At 40.7% G+C, this 21,885-nt stretch overlaps 1 long non-coding RNA gene across 1 annotated transcript in view; it reads right to left on the bottom strand.

The window, feature by feature from the left end:
- Positions 1 to 20,559, bottom strand: part of LOC139158449 (uncharacterized) — a 33,437-nt gene extending 12,878 nt beyond the window's left edge. Inside the window, exons 1-3 of the long non-coding RNA XR_011557694.1 lie at positions 20,467 to 20,559; positions 10,459 to 10,551; positions 9,650 to 9,958 (exon numbers count right to left, since the gene is read on the bottom strand). This is a non-coding gene — a long non-coding RNA (uncharacterized lncRNA). The remainder of the gene's footprint in view (positions 1 to 9,649; positions 9,959 to 10,458; positions 10,552 to 20,466) is intronic.
- Between the last annotated feature and the right edge of the window lie 1,326 nt (positions 20,560 to 21,885).

The raw sequence follows: 21,885 nt of genomic DNA, 5'->3' as shown, positions 1-21,885 counted from the left end.
AGTTCCAATTTTTCAAAGTAACCAATTCTGACTAAAGATGCTGAATTCAGATAAGAGGCACCAATGCAGCAATGGGCAACTTACCCCTTCTCCCTCTCACTGGTAATTTGCTTTTCTGAATGTCACTGAATGGTTGTGTGGACATCTTGCAATCCCTAAAAATATTTCACCTGAGCTAGAAATTCAGACAGATCAGAAGCTGATAGGGTTTGGGCTTTTCATACCAGTTTAGGTATTTGTAGTGTGTGTGACTGGTGAGCTGTATAATTAGATGTGGTGGTGAAGAATCTACAAAGTTCATATCACTCTTCAGCAAAATACTTGACTCTTTCTAAACCTTATATTGGTTGGCAAGCTACTCAAGATTTCAAAGGAAGGAGCACATTTGTAAATTTCTGTATGTCTCCTTCTATTGCAGGAGAGGTGGAGTAACGACACGGACAGAAGAGCTGGATTTAAAACTGGGTCATTTTAATTAATTAAATTTGCATAATTTATTTAAATAAATTAGCATAATTAACTATAACCATAACATGGACCCGCAGGGTCAACAATTGCTTCCGGGGCAGAAAATGATGTCAGGAAAACTTCCGGGGCAAATTATGGGCGTAGCTCCATGCTAATCCAGGTGAGGGACCACTCCCTCACCTGAGACATTGCCATGCACTTGCATGTGGGAGGTCCCGCCGGCTAACCCCTACAAGGGGAATTAAATGGGCGGGACCCAAAGACAGGTTCCCCCCAATTGCTCAGGTCGCTCGCACCACAAGCCTTTGGAGAGAACCTGTCAATCATCCCCAAAGATGCCCAACGGAGAACACGCAGTTGCTAAACCACCACCCAGTTTTCCGCCCCTAACCTGCCTACCCAAATGACCAAAGGTAAGCCAATTAACCTAAACAGGGGCAAAGCACCCCCTAACCGCTTATCCATCTCCACAGTGTGGGATAGGCGAAAAAACGATTGTGGCAAATGCCAAGACCGCCAAAAATTCCTATTCGGACCCCTAGGGTGACCCAGAGTGGCACACTGCAAGATAGGGAGGGCGGGTGGGTGTTTGCTCTTGATGAGTCCGGGTCGAAAGGAAGATTTTGAGCCAGCCAGCCCTTTTATAGGGTTGGCTGGCTCCTCCCTGGACTTGTCATCGGGTGGCCAAGCCACCCGAGATTTCGGCCGAGATCTCGCGAAGCCTCGCGAGATCTCGGCCTTCATCAAAATGGCGGCTACGCCGGTAGCCGTGTCCCCCGGGCCTCCTGCAAAAGTGCCGGGGGATGAAGACCACCAGCGATATTATTGCATTCTTAACAGATCTATTATTGACTGTACAGTTACACAAGATAACACTAAGGAGAGTGTTTGCATTTCTTCCTCTTTAGACATTAAGCAGGACAGACAAGAGAGGGAATCCTCAAGAATGTCAAAAGGCGGTTGAGCAAGTTCTTGCCAAAAAGAACTTAGGCAGCTATAATTCCAGTTTGGGAAAAGAGCCTGTCAAGGTCAGAATAATCTACCCTTGGTTTCAGTTGAGAACGTTGTCAAGGAAAGGGATAATTATGGTGTTGCCAGATCCCGGCTCTGGAGCAAGTAAAATAAACGAGTGAAAGACTTGGTTGCTTTCCCAAGGTGCCTGTGGAAAATAATAGCAAGAATTATGCAGAACTCTGTACTTCTGCCTTCTTGCTTGCCTATGAGTTTAGGACAGGTAAAAGATAAACATGTTGGCATTAAAGGAAGATGTGTATGAGGTAAGGAACAATCACATCTTTAGGCCCTTGCTTGCTTCTATATATTCTATGTTTCGTATATTCTATATAGATATTATGGCTTGGGCACATGGCAAATTTCAACTGAATTGCTCAAGAGTCCTTTACATTTGTTAAGGCATTTAAGGACCTGACTGCCTTTGCTACTCATCTCCTGTTTAATTGGAATAGTGACAGATTACATTGCTAAATTTAACAATGCCAGTGTGTAACTAAATCAACATTTTCACAAAAACCAAATTTGTGCAATAGTTAAATACATGAATCATCACTGACTTTCATAAATGGAATGGAATGTCCACACATTGCCAATATGACAATATTCCATTTCAAAATGGAATGGCTAGTTTATTTCCTAGGCAATTAGAACGGTGCAGCCTTGCAATTGTCCTTTAATGTTGCTAGGCCTCTATGTAGTTTGAGGCCAAGTTTTCAGACATGGAACCAGTTAAAGACAAGGTTGTTGGGTTTTTTTAAATCGTGCTGCTGGTTTTTTTGCTGAGGAAAATAGGACATGAATTATGCTAAGCAATGTATCAAGCCCCCGCTCTCTTGAAGAATCCAGAGTGCCTTGAGTTTTTGCCATGCTGATTTCAAGCATATTTTGATAATTTATGTGGCTGGCAAAGTAATTTGTTTCTGAAAGAGAAAGGCGACATTTTATAGCACTGTCAAGCTCTGCATTTCCTTAGCGTAGCCAGTTTTCAGGCAAAGCAATTACAGCCGCAGAATTCTCAGTATGACAATTTTCTTGGAGCACTGCTAAGAGTCAATTTCCAACGAGCATAAGTTTGAGTATAAAGTAAATCAAATGGATTTTTTGTAGCATCCATTCCTCAGAAAGGTCCTCAATGAGGACTTGAAGAACTGTAGTGGTTCAGTTGTTAGAACCAGTGAAGGGCTACCAAATTTTTTACTACCACACTGTGGCCATGGCTTATGCCAGATGCCCTGCATTTTCTTTCAACATCTTTCAGTGCAAATTGGATACTCTAGAGTGGAGCTCCATTTTTGCTACCTCACTGCAACCCCGCCCCATCCAGGCAGTAGCCTACCCATTATCAGAACAGAATACTGCAGGTTACTACAGGTGGTTCAACAGTTAGAACATAATTCTGCTGCCTGCCCGCTGCCTGCAATTTCGCAGTTCAGATCTCACCAGGCTCAAGGTTGACTCAGCCTTCCTTCCTTCTGAGGTCAGTAAAGTGAGGACCCAGATTGTTGGGGGCAATATGCTGACTCTGTAAACCACTTAGAGAGAGAGAGCTGTAAAGCACTGTGAAGCAGTATATAAGTCTACGTGCTATTACTATTGCTGCATTGAGATTTTGTTCCATGATTTTTTGAACAATTAACCAGATCGCTTTGGGAAGTGGACCTTCCTTCAATGGAATTGTTCAAACAGAGGCTTACTGGACTTTGTCATGGAGACTGTGGAAGAGGATTTCTGCAAGAGTTTATATTAGATGACTTTCAAAATCTCCTTCTATATTTCTATACTTCTAAAAATCCAAACTGGAAAAGAGTAAGATCATTATTATGCTGACTAAATATTAAGGAAAAGTAGATTGGAAAAAAGGGAGCATGGATTTAAAATTGGTGGAAGAAACACCAACCACCTTGCTACACAGATAAAGTATGCTTTCATGCAACTCTGCGGTGAAACCACATTTTGGAGTACATATTATGGTTCCTGTTTATTAAAAAAAATATCACAGAGCTAGAAAACATGCTAAAAAGGCAAATGTAACAATCTGTGGATTCCAGCAATTTGGAAATTCCAGCAATTGGGACCCTTTATTTTGGAGTAAGCGAAGTGAAACAAAGCAAAGCAAAGCAATTTACTTACTCTATGTTCTGTTGGGCTCTCTGGTAGAATCGTCCCAAAAATTCACAGGTACAAATTTCAGACACACACACGTTTGAAAATTCAAAACAATGTTCTTTACAATGAAAATTCACTTAAACTAAGCCCTCTTTTTGTATAGCAAAGAGCACTCGTCTCCAAACAAACTGGTAATTGGTACAAGTCCCTTATCAGTTCTGAAATACTTAGCTTGCAGCTGTGAGGCAATTCACAGTCCTTCTTCTTTCACAAAGTGAAACACCCTTTGCTCTGCTTTAGTTTCAAAGCAGGGAAAAAGCAACACACCAAGATCGAAGTCAGCAAGGCAGGCACAAAACACAATGATCAGATAATCCTCCACAATGGTCAAACCCACACGCTGCTCTTTATAGCAGCCTCACTAATTACCACAGCCCCACCCAACCACAGGTGGCCTCATTTTCTTTGATAATAATCTCTCAGTTGTTGCTGCCTATGCATCGCTCTCCGCATGCGTGGCTGTATCATTAACTCTTGTTCCGAATCCAAGGAGGAGAGAGATAATTGATCTCCTTCTGAGCTGTCTGCCACACTCTCCTCCTCCCTGTCACTCATGTCTTCTTGGTCAGAGGAGCCTTCATCAGCAGATTCCACCGGGAGCAAAACAGGCCTGCGGCATGTGGATGTCTCCCCCACATCCACAGTCCTTGGGGCAGGAGCTGGACCAGAACTAACCACAACACTCTATGTATGGTATATAAGCAGCCATCAACTTATGACCATAATTGAGCCCAATATTGAGGACATAAGTCATGCTTGTCATTAAATGCACCTGATGGTGCTGTTTGAAGATTGATGGATCAGGTGCAGTCATATGATCAGCACCATCAGGTGCATTTAATGACCAGCATGACTTGTAATTGAGGACTACCAGTATATAACATGAATTGAAATTTCTCTCTCATGCAGAGTGTTAGAACTTGAACCATTCCCTGCAACTAAGTGCAGGAACATTCAAAACTGACAGAGGGGAAATACATTTTTACCCAGTACATAATTAAACTGCAGGATTCCCTGACGTAAGTTGCACAATAGCAGCCAATTTGGATGGATTTAAAAAGGGATTTGATTGGTTCAAGGAAGAGCAGGCTATCTACGGCCACTAATACCGGCAGTGATTTCTTACCTCATGAATCATAGGCAGCATTCCTGAAAGACGGCTGCTAGAAAGTATTGCATGCCAAATATATCCCATAGATCACTGTGCCACACAGAATGTTGGACAAAACAGGTTGAGGGTCTGATGCAGCAAGCCTCTTCTTACATCCTTATGTAACACCGCTAGTATTTGCTTTCCAACCATCTTCCCTGAGGCAGGCAGAGTAATTTGAGAAAGCACAGTACTTGCTTGCTCTCAGTTTACGCGTTTTCACCTAACTTGTGACTGGGTTTAAAAATGAGCCTATCACATTCTGGCCAAAGCAGTTCACCTAGTTCAGTAAGTGGATAGCAAAACATTTCACTTTGATGATGCAGGACAGAAGGTTCCACTGGGGGAATTTGAGCAGGGCTAGAAGCCCAGAAGCATTTGCGAATAAAAGGCCACTGAAGCTGTCAAAGGCATCTGGTAGAAGTCGTCACAACGATCAAAATGGCATGGGCACGATGACATCATCATGCATACCATATCACTGTTTCCTTGTGCCCCTTTCAGACACTTAAAGCTGCTGCCCAGTTGAGCCTTTGCTTAGGCCAGGTGACTTACAGCTGATTTTAATGGGAAATCCCAATCATTGCAAAGAAAGCCAGTTTGGTTTAGGGCAGGGGTAGGAAAACTTGGCTCTTCTATGACTTATGGACTTCAACTCCCAGAATTCCTGAGCCAGCATGACTGGCTGCCCAGTTGAGCCTTTGCTTAGGTCATGTGACTTACAGCTGATTTTAATGGGAAATCCCAATCATTGCAAACAAAGGCAGTTTGGTTTAGGGCAGGGGCAGGCAAACTTGGCTCTTCTATGACTTATGGACTTCAACTCCCAGAATTCCTGAGCTAGCATGATTGGCTGCCCAATTTAACCTTTGCTTAGGTCATGTGACTTACAGCTGATTTTAATGGGAAATCCCAATCATTGCAAAGAAAGCCAGTTTGGTTTAGAGCAGGGGTAGGCAAACCTGGCTCTTCTATGACTTATGGACTTCAACTCCCAGAGTTCCTGAGCTAGCATGATTGGCTCAGGAATTCTGAGAGTTGAAGTCCATAAGTCACAGAAGAGCCAAGTTTGCTTACCTCTGATTTAGTGGTTAAGGCCACAGACTACAAAGCAGAATATTTTGAATTCAAATCCCATCTTAGCCATGAAAGCCATCTGGGTGACTTTTGGCCAATCACACTCTCCAAGCTCGAGCCACCTTACAGGGTTGTGGGCAAAGTAGTAGTAGGAAGGTATGTGGGATATACCACCCATATCACTAATACAACAACTCTGGGTGGCATAGAATATAAATGTTGTTCAGTCATTGTCACCTTTTTAAAATTTCCATTTATGTGCACATGCATTTATACACATTTAATTCTTTAATTTCCTTTTATCCCAAATTTTGGCAACACCTCACTATGCATGGATAAATATAGGTATGATGAAAACTTCTGGGAAAGGAGGGAAGAACATGAATTTTCTCAGAGAGCTTTGAATTTGACAAGTTCAATAAATTAAGATCAATCCAGAAATATGCTGGCCAGGAAGAGCCAAAGTATGTTCATTGTTCCAGACATTCACTGGGGCTTTGTTAGAACCTTTTCCCCACCATGCTTCTTTGTGACCCTCAAAAACATAACTCACGGAGATCAGAGGAGTATTTAGAGTGTCACTGGATGAAAAACAAACAAGTATTATCTAGCTAAAGCTTTTCAGATCACTGAGATCCTGACCATCATTTCCAAATAATATAGCTAATACTCAACTTTGCTCAAACAGATCCAATTGTCCTCTCTTCACATTCAAATAGCCTTGGTATAATGGCCTCAAATGACATCAAAGCAAACTGAAATATTTTGCAAGTAGCACTTGCTTGTTTTATGACTTTGGATTCTTTCACTTTGCATATTTTTATATATACCTTTGTTTTACAAATTTAATTTATTTCATGAAGCATATAAAGAAATGTATCTTTCATATTGTGTACATTTATTTTGGAAATTTAATGTTACGTATTCACAAGATCCAGGCCAACATCATCAAATGAGTCCTACACCTCTAATGCACTTTTATGCTCTTTTCTTAGTTCAGATGCCCTATCACAGTGATGGTGAACCTATGGCACAGCTGCCACAGCTGGCATGCAGAGCCATATCTGCTGGCACATGAGCCATTGCCATAGCTCAGCACCTACGTGCATGTGTGTGCCATCCAGCTGATTTTTGGCTCTCACAGAGGCTCTGGGAAGGCGTTATTGGCTTCCAGAGAGCTCCTGGGTGGATGGGGGAGGGCATGTTTACCCTCCCTCAGCTCCAGGGAAGCCTTTGGAGCCTGGGGAGGGCAAAACATGAGCCTCCTGAGCCTACCAGAAATTGGGAAAGTTTCCGGCCTCCAATGAGCCTCTGCGGGTTGGTGAGAAAAACTGTTTTCACCCTCCCCAGGCATCGGATTATGGGTATGAGCACTCACACATGCGTAATAGCACACACAAACACTCTTTCGGCACCTGAGGAAAAAAAGGTTTGCCATCACTGCCCTATCATCTCTATCCAATGAGAAGAAAGTTAGAAAACTTAGTTTTCCTTACAGTTAGAACCATTAATCAGTGGAATAGCTTGCCTCCAGAAGTTGTAAATGTTCCAACACTGGAAGTCTTTAAGAAGATATTGGACAACCACTTTTATGAAATGGTATAGGGCTTCCTGCTTAAGCAGGAGGGCTGCACTAGAAGACCTCTAAGGTACCTTCCAACTCTGTTATTCTAGTCTATAAATAACAGCCCCATTTTCTTTTCCCCTGACCTGTGGGCAATGCTGTAGACTGAGCCCAAAGGGTACGACAAACAAATGGCAGCAGCCTATGAGAAGGGGAAATGGATTCACCCAAAATGGACTTGCCTAATGAAAGAATCACTCTTCTGCCCCTAATTCCACTTGAGTGATGCAGAGTGAAATGGACCAGTAACGAGAGAGACTTCCTTATCTTCCATGAGAGACTAGCCACAGCTGAAAGGATAGATCTTTCCACTTCACACAGGTGGGTGACCATGGGGAAGACAAGTCCAGGGTCAAAGCACCATTTTTCATAGAAGGGGGGAAATGAGCAATTGCCAATGCAATCACATGTCTAACCTATAAATTAAAAGAATTCATATCATTTGCATGACCACTGACCAACCAGTTAAAAATATTAGCCAGTTGCTCCAGTCAAGTTTGACCCAGGATTAATTTTGTTGCAGAGATTAAAACCTATGCAGTCCTACTATTCTTTTTTTCAAACAGGAGCTTTATTTCTAATCACAAGAACCTCACTAGATGGACTACATTCGCTTGGAAATAATAAGATAAGGGTTTTGGAAGAGGTCAGGACTGTGTTTCTTTTTGCAGCACTGATACTCTAACCTCACCCACTTCTTAACAGCTTCCTCCAGTCTAGCTGGAGATTCCAAGAACATTTACTAGAAAGGACCAAAACCTTCAAGATGATAGGCTCTGCATTACAATCAAAGATCTACCCATTTTCTATGGGTGTGTATTGTAATGCCATTGCCTCTATATTGCAGATTTTTACCACCTCCCTTAAGCCACCCCTATACACATGGCTAAAATTTAGGGTGTGTCAAATTTTTCAACTTTCAATTTCCAAATGTTAGGAGTGCTCAAAATTTGTGATATGCCATAGGGATTGTAAAGATATTTTGGTTACTTTAATATAATTTAAATATGTTTGGTAAGTAGATACATAAATATCATAATTTTTAACATTTTGTTTGTTTCAGGGTGGAGTTGATCATTGTTTTCTTTTTTCAATGTTTAACAACAACAACAACGACAACAACAACAAAACAACAACACCAATAAGAGTTGGAAGGGGTTTGGAGGTCTTCTAGTCCAACCCACTGCTTAGGCAGGAAACCATTTCAGACAAATGGTTATCCAACATCTTCTTTAAAACTTTCAGTATTGGAGCATTCACAACTTCTGGAGGCAAGCTGTTCCACTGATTAACTGTTCTGTCAGGAAATTTCCCCTTAGTTCTAAGTTGTTTCTCTCCTTGATTATTTATTGTATGTATGTATGTATGTATGTATGTATGTATGTATGTATGTATTTACTTATTTACTTATTTACTTATTTACTTATTTACTTATTTACTTATTTACTTATTTAGTCAAACAAGTATCGGATTGTAGTTTGTATAAGCATAACATAAGTAGTAAATAATGATAAAAGAAGACAATAGGACAGTGGGACAGAGACGGTAGGCACAGTGGTGCGCTTATGTACACCCTTTACAGGCCTCTTATAAAAGGGGAGAGGTCAACAGTAGACAATCTAAAGTTTAAGAGTTTGGGGTTGGGGGATTAACTTTCATCCATTGCTTCTTGTCCTACCCTCAGGTGCTTTGGAGAATAGCCTGACTCCCTCTTCTTTGTGGCAACCCCTGAGATATTGGAACACTGCTATCATGTCTCCTCTGGTCCTTCTTTTCATTAAAGTAGACATACCCATCCTGCAACTGTTCTTCAGGTTTTAGCCTCCAGTCCCCTAATCAATTTTGTTGCTCTTCTATAATTAGCAGCCCTGTTCTGATTAATCCACTGATTCCTTTTCTTAAACCACTGTGTGTTTCTTTCCATTCTAACTTTTTATCATGACTGAACCACAAAAGGGAGATGATGATAATAATAATAATAATAATAATAATAATAATAATAATAATTTATTAGATTTGTATGCCGCCCCTCTCCGAAGACTGGGGGCAGCTCACAACAATGATAAAAACAATATTATAGTGGTACAAATCTAATATTAAAAGAAATAACTAAAACCCTATCATATTAAAACCAAACAACACATACATACCAAACATAAATTATAAGGAGCCTGGGGGAAAGATGTCTCAAATCCCCCATGCCTGGCGGTATAGGTGAGTCTTGAGTAGTTTACGAAAGACAAGGAGGGTGGGAGCAGTTCTAATCTCCGGGGGGAGTTGATTCCAGAGGGCCGGGGCTGCCACAGAGAAGGCTCTTCCCCTGGGGCCCGCCAGACGATATTGTTTAGTCGACAGGTCCCGGAGAAGGCCAACTCTGTGGGACCTTATTGGTCGCTGGGATTCGTGCGGTAGCTGGCGGTTCCGGAGATAGTCCCACTTGCCAGTTCTGTTCTCCCAACCTGGCATAATAGAAAATATCTGATTACCTGGAATGCTAAAAAAAAAAGACAGAGGAGAGGATGGGACTAATAGCTCCCCCTTAATTCAATGGGTCTTCAGATTAGACATATGTGGGAATGAATTGTGAAATTGCAGTTATTGTTTCTCTAACAATAGCTGCTGTATTTCTAGTTATTCTGGGCACACACAAAAATAAAAATAAAATTCTTTAAATAGACATTCTGATTCTTTTATGTCAATGTTGTTGACTTTATTTTTTTGTGCCTTTGAGTCAGTCTTGACCCTTGGCAACTACTGTACTTCGAAAAGTCAATTCTGTTTTCATGGCAAGATTTTCGGAAGTGGTTCACCATTGCTCATGAGCTAAATAGAGTGGTCCCAGGCACTCAACTAATTTCATGCCCAAGGCACAGAGAAGAATATACTGCCTCCCAGTTTCTAGCTTTGTGTGTTAAACCACTGAACAAAATTGCCTCCGATTAAAATTATTCAATTTTACCTTGCCTCTTTATCCAAAAAGGTCTGAATTTGCCCTCAGATAGGTTGAAGAAGTGGCCTTTCATATGTGTGAAATATCTCTTGAAAACTGAATCTGGGAAGAAAGTAAAAAAGAAAGAAAGAAAAAGAACATTTAGTGTGGTCTGGATATTGTTTTTATCTTTTCATAAACAACCAAGAGCCTTACTGAGTCGAGTAGCATAAAATATTTGTAAATAAAAACTAACCAACAAGCCAAGAAGCAAACATTATATATTAGATTAAGATAATGTCTGTCGGATCTGGACAATCATTAGGAAATTTCAATATTTTTTTGTTACTATGGTGTAATGATATAGATTTTTTTCAGCCCAGATCTGCAAAACTGTTCCCTAATAAACTGTTCCCTAAGAAGACAAATTAAAGCCAAGTGCTTTTAACTTCAGAAAGTTTGTTGCCCAACAAACTTTCTGAAGTTAAGAAGCACTTGGCCTTGATTTGTATCTCAGATTATAAGTCATTTTCCTTCCCAGAACAAGCTGTGGTACAAATGTAATAGATAAAACAGAAAGTATTTTAAGAGAAAGGGGGAAATGCACACAATGTGTCAAACAGATTGATTCTTTATGATGATAATGCCACATCATCCTTACAAAAAAACAATTGTGATTAATTGTGACTTTGACATTTAGATGTAAAAATTAAAATGTAGCTATTATAGTCTTGTCTTTAAGGCTTACTGAAATGCCCGACCGGCGGTTTAAACCGCCGGCTGAAATTGCCCCCAGAACAGGGGGACGCTGCTGGCAGCTCTACAGAGCCCCAAACATCCGGTTTCCAGCACGCTGCATTCTGGGGGCAAGGGGAGGTCCGGCTCGCCCTATTTAAGGGCGATCCGAGCTGGACCTCCTCCTTGCCGGCTGTCCCTTGCGAAGTGAACACCCGCCCGCCCTCTGCTGTCAACAGTGTGTCCTTAGGAGGTCGCTTTGGGGCCGAATAGAATTTTTTTGCTGCCTCCCCTTTAGAGGCGGCTGTTTTTTCGCCTATTCCACACTGATGGTACGGATGGATTGGTTAGGGGGTGCAGCGCACATAGATTTCAGAATAGGCCTCCCTTTGGTCACTGGGGTTTGGCAGGTTAGGGGCGGAAATGGGCAATTAGAAGCAACTGCGCATGCTCCTTTGGGCATCCTTTTAAAGGGTGATGGACCGCATCTCTCCAGGAACTAGAGGTTGGAACAACGTCGGGGATTGGAGAGAGGATGTGCATGGGAATCACCGGATCCAATTTCCCTTGGGGATTGGAAGATGAGCTCCTCCCACACGACTAAAGGGCGTGGTTTGGATCCAGGTGAAGGTGGCTACCTTCACCTGGTTTAGCAAGGAGTTATGCCCAATGTTGCCAAGGAAGTTTCTGGCAGGAATTACCGGCCCGTTAGTTTTGGCCTCTGCAGGTCCTTAGCTATGTTGAATTTAAATATTTAAAGTTACGTATTTAAAGTTACGTTATTTAAATTTATGTTAATTTAATAAAATGACCCTTTATTTAATCCACAATATGTCTCAGCGTCTTTATTCCACTTCTGGGGCAAATATGTAATAAGTATAAGCAAACCATTTAGAAACTTGGCCTATGAGACATCATATTAATATCTTCTGCACATGACCCCATATATCAAAAAGGATAGTATTAAAATAGTGGTTTCTTTAAAAAAATATTAATTTGATTTTGCCCTGGAGAATGATATTCCCGTGGTAACAGTTCAGCATCAAAAATAAGAGGAACAAAACAAATTCATGACACATCTGAAAATGCAAAACAATTATAACATTGGCAAATAATACATATTTTGAAGTTTACTGTTCTGATCATAAATAAACTACTCAGTCTATTTTTTGAAATTATATTGCCTTTTTTCTCTGAGATGTTGGGCAGTTAAATGGGGGTGTCTATGTAAATTATTTACCCTAGGTGGGTCATTAAGTGTGGCCTTCCTAGTGAATCTGTGAAATGGTCTTCATTTTCCTGGGGAATGATGAAAAAGCAGTATACAAATGTAGAACAGGTTGTGCCTATATTAAGCAGGGGTGGGCAATTAATTTTCCCATGGGGCCACATGAGAAATTGGGATGGTCTTAGAGGGCCGGACTAAAATGCTGACCACTCTAAAGACCCAGACCCTGGCCTGACCTAAACACCCAGACCCACTCTACAGACCCCTAATTGTTTGCTTTATGGCAACACGGTGCACCACAGTCACTGGAGTATTTGCGTGGTTTCTGTGCTCGGCCACTCTTGGTAGGAGGTTGGGGTCCACTCCAGTGCGAGGATGAAAGAGCTCAACGCATCTGCTGGGACTCCTCCGGTTCCTGCTTTCCTCATGATTCCTCAGGAAAGCAGGAACCGGATGAGTCCCGGCAGATGTGATGAGCTCTTTCATCCTCACACTGGAGCGGACCCCGACCTCCATGGACTGGTCACAGATAGTGGGTGGGCCTGTCACAGACAGCGGGCGGGCCGGATACAGCCCACAGGCCGCCCCTTGCCCAGGTCTGATATTAAGGGAAGGATTTTCCATTTTGCCATAAATGGATCCCTTCATCCCTTTCTCAAACCATCTATCTTCCCAATCCAAAATGTGAATATTATTGTTTATTTATTTATTAGATTTCTATGCCGCCCTATTTCTCAGACACACGTCTAAATTGTCCTCAGAAGAGTGTGCTTTTTCTTTTAAGTGAAGATTGGCTATTAATTTACTTGCTTCTAGATGTTGGCAGATCTGTTTTTTAAATTATCTTTTCCAGTATTTTCCCAGGTATTGATGTTAGGCTGATTGGTCTAGAGCAGTGATGGTGAACCTTTTTCCCCTCGGATGCCAAAAGAGTATGTGTGCACGCTATTGAGCATGTGTGAGTGCCCACACCCATAATTCAATGCCTGGGGAGGGAGGAAACAGCTCCCCAACCCTCAGAGGCACTCTGGAGGCTGGAAACAGCCTATTTCTTAACTTCTGGTGGGCTCAGTAGGCTTGTGTTTTGCCCTCCCCCATCCCCCTGGAGACTCTCTGGAAGCCAAAAAGCTCTCCCAGAGCCTCTGTGTGAGCCAAAAATCAGCTAGTTGGCACACACATGCACATTGGAGCTGAGCTAGGGCAATGGTTTGCATGCCAGAAGATAGGGCTCCGCATGCCACCTGTGGCACCGGTGCCATAGGTTTGCCATTACTGATCTATAGTTTCCTGAATCTGGGTTTTCCCATGTTTGAAGATCAGCTCTTTTTCAGTCCTTTGATAGTTCCCCTGTGTTCCAGGATTTTTGAAAGAGTGGTGCAGTGGTTCTGTGATGACATCTTCCTAGTCTTCTAGAACTCTGGTATGTAATCCATCAGGTCCTGGTGAGTTGTATTCATCAAGTTCAGACAGGTGTCCCCTTGCTGGTTTTTTTTTCTTTCTTATTTTAGCTTTTTTTTCAGTTTTTTTCAGTTATATTTCTGTTAGGTTGGGCTATAGTTTCTTTTTGTGTGAAGACTGATGCAAAAAATTAGTTTCTGCTTTCTGTTGCCTGTTATTTCCTTGTCGTCTTCTCTCTTTAGTGGACCAATTGTTTCCTTGATATTTTTTCTTCTTGTTTATATGTTGAAAGAAACCTTTTTTTGTTGTCTTTGACTTATGTTGCAGGTATTTGTTCATTCTGGGCCTTTGCTTTCCTGATTTCACCGTTGCCAATTCTGGATATCTGCTGGTATCCTGCCTTAGTTGTGTGCCCCCTTTTCCATTTTTTTATACTTGTCCTTTTGTCTTTCAATTTGTCAGAGGTATCTTTGTGTAACCATGTTGGTTTCTTCTTGGATTTCTTGTTTTTTTTTTCTCAGTGATATTGTGCAGGTCTGGGTTTTTATGATCATATTTTTCAGAATTTCCCAGATTCTTGAGTTATTTTTCCTTTTAGGATTTTCATCCAAGGAATGTTTCAAAAGTTTTTTCTGTTCTTTTGAAATGTAAGACTTTGTATCATTGTGTTGTATTGTTTGTGTTTGCATTATGTTGAATTCTAATATGACATGATCACTTTCACCCAGGGTTCCTGTAGTTTTGACTCCCTCTATCATTTCTTCACTGTTTGTAAGTATTAAGTCCAGTATGGTTGTCCCTCTAGTTCCCTTTTCTATCTTTTGAACAGTAAAGTTGTTGGGTAGGTTGGTTAGGAACCTATTTGATTGATATATAGGATGCCCCTAACCAACTTGCTCAGACTGAAAAAAACCTACTTGGCTAAGCAACAAAACATTTTGGGCCAATGAGAAAAGACATTTAGCTGCCATGAATCAATTTCCAGACAACTTGGTGGCCAAGAATTTTCTTCAACCTAGAGAATTACTGCGCTGCCGCATTATTTTTACCTTTCTTTTGAATTACAAAATCTAGGCTAAAATCCAGCTTGGAAGATCAATGGAATATATGACGCAGCAGATATGTGTTTTTTCAGTTGCTTTGATAAGATACCCACTGTTGTTTTAATGTTTATTGAAAGGATGATTGCAACATTTCCAAAGCCATAATCAAAAGGTCATTTTGCAGTTGCCAGTGAAACTGGTTGCAGAACAGTAATTTTCTAATTTCATTAAAATCTAAGTGCCCTGATTTATTTGAATTGGGGGTCTGTGAAAAGTTGCTCCGATAACAGATCAGCCAGCGCTCTGGTCCAAAAACCTAAGGAAACAAAGGACTTGTGTGAGGTTCCAAAATACCAAATTATAGTTCATTGTTGTTAAAAATGAAAATAGGTAATAGACATTTAGACTGAATTTTGCCTTGGAATAATAAGGAATTTGACTTAATGTGACTGGGCAGTGAGGATTCACAGAGTGATACTAGAGTCCATACAAGATGGAAAACATTCAGGTAGATCCAGTTTGTTTAAGTATCAAAACAGAACTCTTCAAAGAAGGTTTTTCAACATTTTGCAAACCTTTGATAGCTTTGGGTTATGGATTTAAGACATCCTGAGCTATTTTCATTTATCGCGTTCAGCATGATTAACCCTTTTGAGTACACTTTTCCCAATGTGGAATTCAAACATTAAAATATCTTCCATAAAGAATTGAGGTATACAATTGAGGTAATTTGCCACATTGTTTTTTGAGCACAGAGTGGGTCTTCTCAGGGTCCCATCAGCAAGACAATGCCGGCTGGCGGGACCTAGGGGAAGAGCCTTCTCTGTGGGGGCTCCGGGCCTCTGGAACCAGCTCCTCCCAGAGATTCGCACTGCCCCCACCCTCCTTGTTTTCTGAAAAAGCTTGAAAACTCATCTTTGCTGCCAGACCTGGGGCCACTAGATCTCTCCCACTGACCAATGAGTGTTTAGAGTGACTTATTGAGTGAATGATAAATTGAATGTTTTTAAGTTTTTAGGATCTTTTTAAATCTTTTAATCATAATTAATTGGATCAAATTGTTTTACTATGTATTCTATGTTTGTTGTGAGCCGCCCTCAGTCCACAGAGAGGGGCGGCATACAAATCAAACAAACAAATAAATAAACAAATAAATAAACAAATAAATAAATAAATAAATAAATAAATAAATAAATAAATAAACAAACAAACAAACAAACAAACAAACAAACAAACAAATAAATAAATAAATAAATAAATAAATAAATAAATAAATAAATAAATAAATAAATCCTGGATTAGTACCCATCATATAATTCATATGAATCTTTAGGACAGGTGTAAGATGACATGAGTTTGCAATTTTAGATATTTTCCTCAAGGAAGCAGTTCTCAGCATTCTTTTTTATTATATAAAGGACCATTGTGAAATAAAAGTCCATCGTTCTAAGGTAAAGCACGTGCACACACACACACTGCAGATTTTCTCTCCTAGATGCTGATTGTGTCAGGGTTCCAAATAACATTGAGTCTGGGGCAAAGTATTCTTCAAAGTTCCAATTAATGAGCAGAGCCATGTTGGCACATCTGGGAGAAACCCGAATCTGAAGTCCCAGGGTTTTTCTACCCAGTTGAAAGTTCAAGCCTTTGATCTCATGCCTCCAAGTCCATCATGTTAACCAATCTTCAGCTGCCAACTTGGCAGATTCCACCCATCTCCTTTTGTGCAGGTGCAGGGGTGGGAAGACAATGGATGACCTTGACTATCTAGAAAGAATTTGTTATGGCTACACAACAGCCCTCATGCGATTCCCCTCCAAAATTCCCACAATGAGGAATATATATTAAACTAGCATAAAGTGTAGCAGGCCAAAGATCCCAAGTAAAATGGCTTTGGCCTGACAAATTGCTTTATATGGCCTCTCCAGTATAACACATCTAGACTGTAAGGTGTTTTTTTTTAATGCTTTAGAGTTTATAACTTCCTTATATTGATGTAGAATTAATCACATATTAGAAAACAGAATTGGTACAAAATGTCTCTAATGATTAGAAAAAGAGTAAATACTTTCCCTTAGGACATTTCAGGAATCTGGACTTTCTCCATAATCAAGAAATCACTTACTGTCAAAGTGTGCAGCGAAGCATTCAGTACTAAAAGTTCCCACTTTACAACAATAAAACAACAGTGTGCTCACTGCATATTTTTTGCTGATACTTTTTTTTTTGTCCTGCAATTCTATCAATGACCCTTAAAGTACTGACAAAGCGATCTTCCCCAAACCAGGTGGTCATCTCTGTTTATATATAACCTATGCTTACAATAATTGTGCGTGGCTGAAATGCTTTATCGGTGGGCTTTCTGACTCTGTTCCTATGTGAGCACACCTTTCAAAAGTCCTGAGTTATCCATACATTGCTGCTTTAACATCATTTAAATCATACTTGTCTAGTGTGTCTGTTGCTAGAACAAAACCTTATTACATTCATTATGATGTTATAAATCGTAACTACAGTGGTATCTCGGTTCTCGAATGCTTTGGTTGTCGTACATTTCGGATACCGAACAAAAATTTCAGCAAAAATTTCCTTTGGTATCCGAACAAAAATTCAGATACCGAACAGCCACAGAAAATTTTGTTCATTATCCGAAATGTTACCGCCGGGGGCGGCTGCAATCCCGGCAGCTTCGGGGATGCTCCTTTCCTCAGTGCTTCATCTTGTTACAGTACCTGTAGGCAGCTGCACTATTTATTATTTATTATTTATTAATCAGATTTGTATGCCACCCCTCTCTGCAGACTCGGGGCAGCTCACAGCAATAATAATACAATGTAAACAAATCTAATATTTAAGTTAATTTAAAAAAAACCAATTTAGAAACCAATCATACATACTAGCATACCATGCATAAATTTTATAAGCCTAGGGGGAGGGAAAGTGTCAATTCCCCCATGCCTGACGACAGAGGTGGGTTTTAAGGAGCTTACAAATGGCTAGGAGGGTGGGGGCAACTCTGATATCTGGGGGGAGTTGTTTCCAAAGGGTCGGGGCCGCCACAGAGAAGGCTCTTCCCCTGGGTCCTGCCAAACGACATTGTTTAGTTGACGGGACCCGGAGAAGGCCAACTCTGTGGGACCTAACTGGTCGCTGGGATTCGTGCGGCAGAAGGCGGTCCCGGAGATATTCTGGTCCGGTGCCATGAAGGGCTTTATAGGTCGCTAACTTTCTCCTTCCTGGCGGCGGCAACGGCAGCGGCTTCCCTTCCAGGAGCAACAGCACCAGGAACGTCACGTGATGAAGGGAAGCCGCCGGAGCCATCTCAGCAGTTGCCGCCACTCCAGCAGCTTCCCTTCATTAAGTGACGTTAAGCATTGAGGAAAGGAGCCCCCCAAAGCTGCCGGGATTGCAGCCGCCCCCACCCTTCCTGCAGCTTGGAGCACTTATAGAGCTCCTCAGATTTTTTTATCCCATAGGAAATAAAGAAAATAGATTTAATTGGTTCCCAGCAAGTCCAGAGAGGCTGGGATCCAATTAAATCCATTTCCATTATTTCCTATGGGATAAATTAATTTGGTACTCGACCAAATCGGTTCTCGGCCACACTTCTGGAACGAATTGTGGTCGAGAACCGAGGTACCACTGTATTTTGAAACATCCAGGTTCACCATTCTAAAAGATACAGTAAAAGAGTATGGCAGACATGCATTGGGGTGGTTATTACGATGGTGTATTACTTTTTAAAGTGCGAGTAGCAACAACACAAAACAAGTTAAATTAAAAGAAGGCTTTAGTCATTGTCACCAAAGGCCTGAATAAAGAACTATTAGCAAGGTGGAGACATTCAGATCTTGGTGGATGAAACTTCATGTCATACACCAAGGTGCTCCCAGGACACTGGAAGAGGCTGCATTGAAGTAATATAATATAAGGCCTCATCGACCTTCCCATTTCAGGCAGTAAGTGGGATCTCAGCCAAACTGTCCACCAGATCCCAGGGCCTCAGGCTCTCTGGAAGTCAACTGGGTCCATCAACTGAGATTAACTTCCAGACTTGTGCAATTCTTTTACTGTAACCTTACAACAAAGCTAGTGTTAGTATTCATGCTTTGGTCTAAACTTCCTTCAAGGGCTGACATCAATCTTGCAATTCTGAAAGTACATCTCCCACTGCCTTGCCTGTATAAAACCAATGAACTAGAGAGGATCCCTTCTGAGAGATTTATCTCACCCCTCCTTTCTACTGCTCATCTGCTTCTTATCTGATGGTTGCCTAGTCTGCAGCTCTTTCTCCTCATTTCTCTTAAAGATATTCTCAGAGATCCCTACATAATCTAATTATTAAATGTCTATTGTAACTTGGTCTTGGGAAAGAGATACACTGACAAATTTGCTGAACATGCTGAATATAAATGGAATGAATACTAAAACCGACAATAATGCTGCCCTACAAAGTGACCTTAAATATGTGTCAGAATAATTGAACAATTGGCAACTTCAAATCTCACCCAACAAATGATCTGTCTTACACATTGGCAACAAAAATCAGAATAGAAAATACAAGCTGGGCAGATACAACCCCACAGACCTAAGGCCTAAGCCCCGGAGCTCACTGTAACAGCATTGCCAAAAAGGCATTAAGAGTTGTTAATCTAATTTTGCAAAGCTTCTTCTCTGGTAACATACTACAAATCAGGGCATACAAAACCTTTGCCACACCAATTATCAAATGCAGCTTATCTTCCTGGAATCTACATTGTATAGCGGACATTAAAACAATTGAGCAAGTCCAGAAGTATTTCATGAGAAGAGTACTCCACTTTCAATAAAATACCTTATGCCACCAGGCTTCAAATTTTGGACCTGGACAACCTAGAACGACACTTCCCACAGTCTAACCTAATCTTAGTACATACAATTGTCTGCTACAATATCCTACCTTTTAATGACTACTTCAGCTTCAACTGCAATAATACAAAGGCAAACAATAGATTACAAACTCAAAGTAAAACATTCCAAATTTGATTGCAAAAAATACAACTTCAGCAACAGAGTGATCAATGCAATACCTGATTCTGCTGTTATATCCTCAAACCTCCAAAACTTTAACCTAAAATTGTCTACTGTGGACCTCACTTCATTCCTAAGAAGTCTGTAAGGGGTTGGTGGAAACTAAACAAGGTGTGAAGTAGCTTAGAATTAAGGAGAAATTTCCTGACAGAACAATTAATCAGTGGAACAGCTTGCCTTCAGAAGTTGTGAATTCTCCAACACTGGAAGTTTTAAAGAAGAAGATGTTGGATAACCATTTGTCTAAAGTAGTGTAGAGTTTCCTGCCTAAGGGTTGGACTCTTCCAACTCTGTTGTTGTTGTTGTTGTTGTTGTTGTTGTTGTTGTTGTTGTTGTTGTTATGCCTACTGTTCCCATTATTCATATTCATTTCTTATGCACTTACTTTACCTGTTATTGTTCAGACCTAGGCTTCCTGATCAAATAATACAGCACAAACCAAGTCTCCAAAACCTCTTTTTTTTACGACTGTGAATTATTATCATTCCCAGGTGTAATAAGTCCCAAACAATGATAACAAGTCCGACAACAGTCTTTTGGAAGAAAGCAGATAAGCACACAAACCTTTATCTTTCTTGAAAAGCTGCCAAACACCAATTAGCAAGAAATTTGGCAAGGCCAAACAGAAACTGAAAGTTGAACAAAGTTGCTTCCTGCGATGAGCACTTCCGTGTGTTCCACTTATATAGCCTATGGGAGGGACCAATTATCTCCAAGCCTTATTCCCAAGTGTCCTTCTCCTCTGTAACTGTTCTTGCCTTCTGGCAGCTCTGCGCATGCAACATTAGTCAATCAGATTCAGTTGCTTAGGGCCGAGTAAGACATTTCTTCAACTATTTAACGCTTTCTAGTTGTCTGGCCAGCATCAAGAATATGTTAACTTTTTTTCTGAAAGAGAAGATACTAATCTCGATGCAGAGATTTCTTTCCTCAAAGGTACGTTTTTGGCATTCAATTAAAAGACGAACTATCCAGGCAGGTATTGTTCCTAAGAGAGGGATGATATTTTTTGCTGTGCAGAACTTGATTTTTTTTTAATGATATTTTATTTCATGTTTTTTGGATTTGTGGAATGCCCAGAGATCTATCAACTAAAAAACAAACAAACCCAAATGTCTTTCAATAGTGAAATGCAAATCTCTAAAAGTCTTGTTTATTATGGTACAGCAATATTAAGTTTCTACTTTTTTATCTGCATTAAAAAAGAAGAGTGGAAATATTCAGTATAATTTCTGTTCGCAGTGCCTCATGTGAAGCTTTATTTCATAATTAATGAAACTATTTTCCTTTTTGAATATGTTAATATAGATTTCCTGGAAGATTGCAATTTTTTTTCATATACATTTACACATACAAAAAAATAATAATTTAATTTAATTCATTAGGTTTGTCATGGCCACCTATTCCATAATAGCCTGGGCAGATTACAGAAAAGAACAACAAAAATAAGCAATTAAAAGCCACATTAATAGGCAGACAAGGCTAAGACAGCTAGAACAATAAACAGTATAAAAATAAGACAGGGGCCCCACTAATACATAACAATCACATTAACCCCAGCCTGGGAAGAGAGCCAAGTCTCATGGCCCTTCTAAAAGTCTAACAGTACAGGAATCAACTGTATCTCTTGGAGTGATCCTCCTCCAGAAGGCAGGGGCTATGACAAAGCACACTTCCACAGCTGCAGAATATGGCAACATTTAATTGAAGGGACCTGGAGCACACCCACTCCATCAAAACATAGGAGGTGGGAAGAAACAATTAGAGAAATGAAATACAGTGATCCCCCGAGTTTCACGATCTCGATCTTTGCGAAACGCTATATCGCGATTTTTCCACCCGATGACATCACTCCCTTCCTTTCTCATCTTTCTTTCTCTCTCTCTTTCTCTATCTTGCTTCTTCCTCTCTCACACTCTCTTCCTCTCTCTCTCATCTCTTTCTTTCCTTCTCTCTCTTTCTCTATCTCTCCCCCTCTTGCTC

This window comes from Erythrolamprus reginae, chromosome 2, assembly GCF_031021105.1.
Source record: "Erythrolamprus reginae isolate rEryReg1 chromosome 2, rEryReg1.hap1, whole genome shotgun sequence".
Classification (NCBI taxonomy): Eukaryota; Metazoa; Chordata; class Lepidosauria; order Squamata; family Dipsadidae; genus Erythrolamprus; species Erythrolamprus reginae.
This window is presented reverse-complemented; position numbering and strand designations above follow the sequence as displayed.